Genomic DNA, 9,534 nt, shown 5'->3' on the forward strand with positions numbered 1-9,534 from the left:
TTCTTCTTGAGAATTGTAACGCTTATTACAGAGTTATGGCCCTAGAAATAGCCAAAATAGTGTGTGTTTGTTTTTGTTTGTGATGCTCATAGCTCAAAACGTATATGGCCTAGAATAATAGATCCTTTTCATAAAATGTTTGTTGAGGCTATATTACCCCCTTAAGACTGCAAACATTTGAATTATTGCCCCTTATTTGTGACAAATGTACCAATGGGGGGTACACCCTGTGTCCTACAGACACATTCTAGTTTTCATGAGTTGATCATAGTTTAAAAAAGGTCAAAAATGTTTAAAATTCCACGTACATATTTCTCTAAACTGCTTGTTTCAATCATTACAATAATTTGTTAAGTTCCTTATTATAATCAACCAGTTATCAGTGGTGATCAAACTCCTTGACAAATGATACAATCATTCTTTAGAAGTCTTCTTCAAAATAACGAGTTGTTATCGGCAAGAATAAATTACATAATGCAGTCTGATTTTAGATATCTAAATGTAATAACGGTTTAGACTTTGAGCAGTTAACACATAGACACAAATTTATCTGAATGCAGGAGTCGCTTATGATAATCATAGATTGCCCATATCTATTCAAACAAATCAGGACAGCTAATCGGATTTGATAACCATGGATTATCAATAATAAATCAAATGTCCACTCGGTAATTTAAATGTGTTACATTGTAAGTATCGTAACATCGTAAGACATCATTTGTAACGAACTGAAAGTGTAAAAAATATATTATCCTCAGTTTTCTTTTCGAAATAAAATGAAACACTCCAACAAAATGTAAATGTTACCAGTATATTTCATATTCTTTGAGAAACTCTTTATATTAATAAATAATACTGCAACCGCGGACAAATCCCTTCATGCAATTATCACGTTAATGCATGCTGCTTATCAAACATACCTGTTTCAACATGACAAGTTTTATTTATAAGTTCAATGATTAGATAAAACAAATTTTCCATTTTAGAAACCGAACGACTGCGCTTATATACCAGTAACATCATATTTTGTCACTAAGCATCGCTTGAAAATATTTGTTTAATTATCCGCGCATTAATTTCCTGTAGGAGACAAAATCTGAATTAATCCTTCCTACAACAATGTAATATAATGATATGTAGCTACGTAAAAAAAGCTGGTTTCTACGATGAACATGTACATGGTAATGAAGTTTTAATCCTGTTGACATTTTATTATATGTATAAATTACTATGTTTAATAACAGCTTTTGTGTTACTCATTATGAAGTCCATTCTTTACACAATTTCGGCCGTAAGCATGGCGGACATCTGAAGTTTAAAATTGGCTGCCGTATTTATAACGTTGTATATTCAATCCAGTGTTTTTCTTACTAAGATACACAAACTAATAGTTCAACATCATGTATGAAAACTTTATTTCTAAACGTTTTAATGTCGTTTAAGTTACGCCTTAATTTTTATACATGAAAAATTCCAAATGCAAATTTACGTAGAAAATCTCTGAATTCTTAAACTGTAAAATGCGTTTTTCTTTATAGAAATGTTTTATTTATTCAAATGCTCAAATTTGAAGTTAAGTTATTTCTAATAACGAGTGTAGCAAGTTAGGATGGTAATGAATTATGCAACATCACTCATGCTCCCTAGCATTTAGTAAATTGGAGTTGTGTCATTAAGTAAATTTAAATGTAATCATTTATTCGAAGGACATAGAGTAATTTCAACATTTTGATAAAATAATTGGTGATATTTAACAGTCATCAAAGTAGAAATTAAAATTTAGTTTGCAAAATAGAAATAGAAACACCGAGACACAGAGCAACATTTTACAACTAGTAGTAAGCGGACATATTTATTTCAGTCAGTAAACTGGCGCATTTATTTCAGCAACTGTTAACTGGTGGAAATGCATTTGTCGTTAATCTGGTATTAGCCTTTACATTCCATTTCGAGTTGACAACAGAAGACGTGATTCCATTATCTGCTTCTTTATTTCTAATTCATGGCTTTCATCTACCATTAACACGTCGTTAGAAGGTACATTTATTAGTCGGAGCAGACATTCTAGACTTCGGAATGTGGAATATTCTATTTATTGCCAAGTATTGTTTTCAAACATTATTTTTATCTGGCTATAGTATGAATATCTTGTGCAACTTTTCCTTTTCTAAATTATTAATGGGATAGACGAAAGTGTTTCTTTGTCCAGAAAGTCCAGAAGCTGTTTGTCTAAAACATAATAAAAAAAATCTTACATTCGATTATTTCATGCAGACTTCGAGCTTTGGAGGTATTTCTGTCATTTCTAAGTATCAAATTTAGTATATTTGAAACTTTAAAAAGATACTTTATAAGACAAAATGAAGAACTGCAATTATTGTTTCTCTGATGAGTATTGGTTAAATACTACTTTGCGTTTTCATAATAATGAAGGGGTAATTCCAGTTAGTGTGCAGAATTCTGCAAAGAAACGGAGCAGATATTCAAAAGTACAGCAAAAAGGAGAAAGTGTATCAGATTCCCTCATCTTGAAGGGAAGAGAGTTTCAATGCCTTTGGATAAATGTATTTAAAGCCGTACATTACGGTTCTGGTCATTGACACAACTATGTCATAATCTCTTGTTACTTGAAGTTTCTAAACAGTCTGTACACTTCTTTCATATAGTTTGGAGATTAAGCATGTAGAGGAAAAGGATGTAAGTGTAAGGATTAGAATTTACATGTATTAATGTACTCAGAATTCACGGATAACTTTGGTTGCGAAAATTCTGGACATGCGATTTCTCAAATGTGGTGTTTTGTGTACCACTCATTAAGGTGTTAGGTAATTTAATCGTTAGTTAACCGAGCAATTTAAAAGACACTCTAGAGTAGTCTTTTCTACAAAATTGTGCGTATCCAGCCCGGCATACACATTTGATTTGCTGCTTTAAAACTGTTGTTAGCGTTTTTTAAATGTAATTCTAATTCATTTGAACTTAATTGTAATACATTCTTGACAAACAAACGTTTAATAGACATTCCAAACGAAATACATCTGGAGGATGACAAAGAGTTTTGCTACAAATGAAAACGTGAAAACACAATATTGAAACGCACTGGCTGAGTTGATTTCTTTCGATTTTGTTTGTTTTGTGTTATTTTTGTTTTCAAAAATACTAAGATGATAGAGTTTGTAGTCCTACTTAATTATCGCTAACATATCTGGGTATTCTTAATTTTCCCTTCCCTTGTTTATTGTAGCAAAGAATTTCTAAGAAAATAATTCTTTTGAATGATATTGTAAAGTAAGCTGTAAATTTTTGCTAAGCACGCGCGCTAAAACGTGTTGAATAAAACTAGTACTTTGTTTAGAAATCAGAAACGACTCTCACGATATTTTTATAAAGACAATGAGGCTAGAACTGAAGATCACTTTTACTGTACCCTGGTTCATCTATGGAATTAGATCAGCAACCGGACATAGCACTGAATAACAAGACACATAATTAAGCAATCAGACGGTCCTGTACAAAATACAAGTCTAATTCTAATTTCCGTTGCGCTGACTAACCAAATTCTGACAGGGCAAAAAATGTAAAATTGTCGTGTTACCACTCCTAATAAGCTATATAATTATGCTTGACATTTCGTATGTATGGACATTTCGTTATATCGCGTTCATTAACGAACGGTTTATGTTGGACATTTCTTCAGAACGTCTTGGTGCGCACGCTAATGTGACAAAACGAAACTATGAATGTGCCACAACGAAACATTGTACGCATCAGAACAAAAATATTTAATTTCACGTTTGCGCTGGCGCTATGAACAAACATTTCGAGCTGCTGGCGCGTTGGAGCACGAGCCAAGACGAATAATATGTATCACGCGCGTGCCAGGACGATACAATGAAGAGTGCTACATAAACCGCACGTCCGCAAACGCGACTCAACAAAATATTAAATTTTGTCTTGCTAATGCACCAACATAAAATATTTGTAATGGCGTGTACGCCAACGTGAAACCACGAATCATTAGATTTATGGCACTCACACCAACACACACTATGATGCTTCGTTCTGTCTCGATCTATTTCATGACATGTTGATTGTTTTTATTGTGGTTGCGCGCGCCAGAACGACACAACAAAACTTCAAACATTTCGTTATTGCGAGTTGGCTCACGCGTCAGAACGACATAACAGATGCCCGCGAACACCAGCGGGACAATGTCCTAAATATGACACCATAGGGGACACACACGTACTTGGTCTGCAAACTACTTTAACCTGTTCTAAAATGTGCTTAAATTTGCACGTCTATATGTAAATAAGGTAGGCATTTCAATATAACTTGCCCTGGAACCAGAGTCCACCTAAACCCAACTTCTATGTGCAGGTTAGAAAGTCGGTAATATACCGCTACCTGCTGTGAGAGGATACAAACTGATGCGACACAGGAGCAGACGAAAGGATTCACTGAATCAATCTCTACTCGTTTAAATGTGACTAATAGCTGGCAGGGTAGTTGCAAACGTTATTAAAGGGTTCGCCGGTCCTATAGAACCGATTGCAACCATAAGGTGAAGTGCGGGTTTTGGAACCTAAATTGGTGTAACAGAAAATATACTATCAGACAGTTAAAACATTTAAATTTAGATAGTGTGTATAGCAAATACGAATCTATAGTGGAAATCCATGCATAAAAGGCCCCATGTAGGACGTGTTTACGTTTGAATATGTGAAACAGAAGGGCTTTTTTATATCTTCCACAGGAAGATTCAACAGCAATGAAGAATGAATACTTCGGCTGCTGTCCTTTACAGATAAGCAATTGCAAGAAACCATATGGTTATGTATCTGTTACATACCGCGTCTAAATTATAACGTCAAACTAATGTTCATGACTATTTCGACTCCTTATTGTCCCAAATGTATAGATTTCAGTTTTATTATCAATGGTTGATGATTACAGTATTCGAATGGTAAAAATGACGACTAAATGCAAACGAATGTCATTATCCCACCACGTGCTACAAAACCAATCAACGCATTGATATCATATTGACTTACTAATAAGGGGATATATGAGAAATTTGGTACAAATTGACTGAACAAGTATATTGACTTCCGGCAGAGCGTTATTTGGTTACTGCCTCTTGCCACACGAAAGTTTAGTCTCTTATAAAATCTTCCCGATCATACAACAGGAGGAAACTCGAACAACTGAAGGATATGACACTGTAAATATTCCCACATGTTTTATCAATATTTTAAGTTCAATATTCTAAACGGCAAATAAAGCTGAATGAACATGCGGGGTCTTATTTTGGACGTTTTATTTAAACTGCAATCAGAAAACACTTTTTTCACATTCTACCGCCATAAGATAACCATTGCAGTTGGAATAAAACACACTTATAAGATGATATCTGTCTTAAACACTGTGCTGTTTATTAGTTTCAAGAGGTTTTATATGGTCCGTATAATTCAAATTAAAGCTGTTCTTTTAAAGATTTTCTTAAAGTGTGTATCAATTTAAAAAAAATGAAGGATTTATTGTTTTATCCCGTATTACAATTTAAAATGGTTATAGAAAGTACTGAAAGTCAAGGTAGGCTGATTTATGAGTAACTTAGCATTGTATATCAATTCGACTTAACAGAAAAAAAAAATGATCACAATGTACAGAAATACAACAGAGACATCAATATGGCAAAGACATTCGCGAAAATAAAAGTTAAAGGGCAAACCCTTCATCATGGAGAAATAAAAAAAAACAACAACGTCGCCTGTAGATCCTTATCACACAACTGCATACCAAAACTCAACGCAATATGTACATTGTAAATGGCAGAAAAACTGAAATTAAAAATATGCAAGGGCCATAATTCTATCTTGCGTACGTGCTTCTCGCATGTGTAAGATAAACAAAGTGAACAAATCCTAACTGCAAAGACCATATTTTCTCTCCATTACATTCCATGTCACCAACTAGATCTGTATCAAAACATCAAATTCGATATCGTCATCAGCTCTGAAAAAGTGTGGAAACAAAGTAGTATTAAGCTAAAATGTAAAATAAAACTTAGTTCAAGTGTAACGAAAAATGCAACTTAAGGTAATCAGCAGAACTACACAACAGCAAAAGAATTCAATACTTCCCTGCATTGCGAAAATATGCGGAACACAAATTGTGAAACTTGTCCAAATATAAGCAAAATAATATTCGATACCTATACAGTCTTTATATACCTGCACATTTAAATTAACTAAATATTTGTATTCATGGCGAAAGAATAGTGCAGAAGAAAAAAAACATACTAACTTAGAAGCCATAACTGCTCCAAAACATTATCCGATCGGGACCAAGGTAAATCTTACGGATGATCTTTGGAGGTTCAGTTTAATTGCGTCTGTTCATAAGAATGTACTAGTATTGCAGTGTACAACACCCCGCAATCCCTTCGCAACGTCTTTAATGGAACTCTTATATAAATAACTGGAATCAATTAACCTAAAGGGAAAAAATGGCAATAAGACTGCGACTTTGTATGGAACGATGTTTCACAGTCACTAAAGGTATAACTGAAATTAATTGACGTGTTTCCTCAATTGTTACTGGTAGACAAGTGGATACAGCTTTAGCTGGAAATTATTTTTACTTTCTTTCGGAATGTTGGCAACACAAGACAAGATTGACTGAATTATTTGCTTCTATATATTTTCATTTAGCCGAGACAGTCATTGGTTTTTACAAACAAAGAGTGGATTTTGCTTTTATCTATCACGAACATGTCATTAAAGAGTATATTTATCAGATTGTCTGACATTTTAAATGTTCATACCATATTCTTTGCGGGTTTTATGACGATACCAGATGATGCACAAGTGTATGTATTTATATTTGATACTTGCTTACCTGTCTAGACATACCTATATAGAATATCTGTTTTGTCTGAAACAAAATGACAAAACGGAAAACAAGGGCGTCATGAGAGGCAGCACTGCAGAAATGAATACCTTTATTCAATTAATATATATGGGGGCTGGATTTACTTTTGGGTCCTCGTATGTCTATGGACGCTTTTGTCATTATTAACGTAAACCAATGTGCCGAATGCCTAAGATATTTAAAAGGAGATTAAAAGGTATAAGTCGCGCGACTCGTGTTTCCATGGCCTCTTTTCGATATCGCTGTTTTCATGTATAATTATATGCAACATCAGAATATGTCACAATATACGCCCGTCACAACAAATTTCTTTAATTAGCACCTGTATTTGCAAATGGAATTTCAATTTTGTGGTTGTTTTTTTTTTAGTAATTATTGCAATTGTTTTGTTTTTCTAAGTCCACCAAAAATCCATACCAGGTAGAGAGACCTTAAAATACACCTAAAATTTGAATGTAACATCTATGTTTTACCACAAAAAAGTGTCTTAGTTTTTCCCTGCGGTCAATTATAAAAACGTTACAATATAAGTTATTTATAGTAACACCTAAGGGAAGTTAATTTAAAAAAAAAATTGTATGTCCTCATAAAAATACTTACCAGATAGTGATAGGTCAAAATACACCTCAGAATTGGATGTAACATGCATGTTTTACTACAGAAAAATGGTCTCGAATTTTCCCTACGGCTAGTAATGAAAAAGTTACAAATAAGCTATTTATAGTAACAACGATGGGAAGTAATTCTAAAGAAGGGACCTGCGCATGACAGTTTGTCTCATGATGATGTATAATTGTGCTAAGTTACATCACAATCCCTCCATGCATGAAGAAGAAATGCTCCGGACAAAGTCATTCTTGAATCTGACCTTTGGCCTCTAAGTGTGACCTTGACCTTAGACCTAGGGACCTGGTTTTTGCACAAGACAGTCCGTTTTGTGGTGGTGAACATTTGTGCCAAGCTATATTAAAATCCCTCCATACATAAAGAAGAAATGCTCCGGACAAAGTTTTCATTCTTGTATCCTTTGACCTCTAAGTGTGACCTTGACCTTAGACCTAGGGACCTGGTTCTTGCGCATGACACTCCGTCTCATGATGGTAAACAATTGTGCCAAGCTACATCAATATCCTATGTGACCTTGACCTTAGATCTAGGGACCTGGTTCTTGCGCATGACACTCCGTCTGATAATGGTGAACAGTTGTGCCAAGTTTCATCAAAATCCCCTCCATGCATGAAGAAGATATGCTCCGGACAAAGTCTGTGGACGCCGCCCATCCGCCCGCCAGGGGCGTTCCCATAATACGTCCCGTTTTTCAAACGGGCGTATAAAAAGACCAGGAACAAGAAGGAATAGTCACGCATCCAGAAAACAAACAAAAATGCCACAGCAGCGTATAAATGAAGTATTTGCATAGATAGACATATGCATATAAGTGCATAAATAACGTGAAGTAAGATCAAAACAAACACATTAAGGAACAGAGTGGGGCACAAACGTGGAACATTACACTACGTACGTGAGGTCATATATCGTTTAATTGCGTGACATACATTTACATAGTTTTCCATGTTCAACTACACATTTCACTATTTGTAATTAGTAATATGTATGTAGTTTTTGTTATCCAGTAGCAGATCTTAACAGACGACAATATTATTTTTAGGTCGTTGTAGCAGTCGACATTAGTGACTTACGTTCAGCAATGTATTTACATTATTTTCCATGCACAGGCAACGCACTTTTTGCTAATTTTTCGATCAGAAATGTATGATAATCGGTCGTCGTAGCGGACGGCATCTGTTGTGTATATACTTACATGTACATTGTTTTCCATTTATGTAAAACTGCACTTTTTTGTTTTTTTTCTCCTGTCCGTATTGTAAATCTATGCAGATCTAGCTTTTTGTTTCGGCTATGCTCTACATTCATTCAAACAGTTTTTGTAAATTCACTAGTTATTATTTATGATCCGTAGTCCACGTCTACATTTTTTGCTTCGTTTTTTTTTCTCACTTATACATTTGTTATTGTCTACGACCCGAGGTGGTATCACTCCATATGCCATATTACTATTATAAATCATGACAACAATTCATCATAAAATGTGATAGTTCGTATTTATATCCATTATGAATACATGTTATGTACTCCCGAAATTACGTTGCTATTTATGTACACTGATAGAGTTATAGTGTTATAAATAGAATTTGGATTTCCAATATTCATGAGAAATACTATAAATATATAACTGGAAAGTCCTAAACCAGTTACCATAACTTGATAACCAAAACAAGTTAGTATTGAATTAGTATTATTAGACCTTTACAACGGACACGGACAATGTAGACGTACTATGTACTATTGTCAAAATCTGGGGGATTTCTCAAAACATACAAATCAAAACACATAACTGCAGGGATTCGTTTTATTTTCCGATTACTTTTTAAGACATCAAATTCAAATGTGTTCATCTTATTATCAAGACTCAGCATTTTTTATATTTCTTGGAAGCGTTATTCTCTGCAAGGAATAAATCTTGTCTACAAAGAGAACACAGACGAACACATATATTTACATCTTACAAAAAAATAC

The 9,534-nt window shown here is 34.2% G+C and overlaps 1 long non-coding RNA gene across 1 annotated transcript; it reads right to left on the reverse strand.

Moving 5' to 3' along the window:
• Nucleotides 1–4,504: 4,504 nt before the first annotated feature.
• LOC123565897 (uncharacterized) lies at nt 4,505–9,130 on the reverse strand. Its single transcript, XR_006689270.2, has 3 exons — nt 8,759–9,130; nt 6,310–6,498; nt 4,505–6,018 (listed from the first exon to the last, which is right to left on the reverse strand). It is a non-coding gene; the product is annotated as an uncharacterized LOC123565897 (long non-coding RNA).
• Between the last annotated feature and the right edge of the window lie 404 nt (nt 9,131–9,534).

This window comes from Mercenaria mercenaria, chromosome 8, assembly GCF_021730395.1.
Source record: "Mercenaria mercenaria strain notata chromosome 8, MADL_Memer_1, whole genome shotgun sequence".
Classification (NCBI taxonomy): domain Eukaryota; kingdom Metazoa; phylum Mollusca; class Bivalvia; order Venerida; family Veneridae; genus Mercenaria; species Mercenaria mercenaria.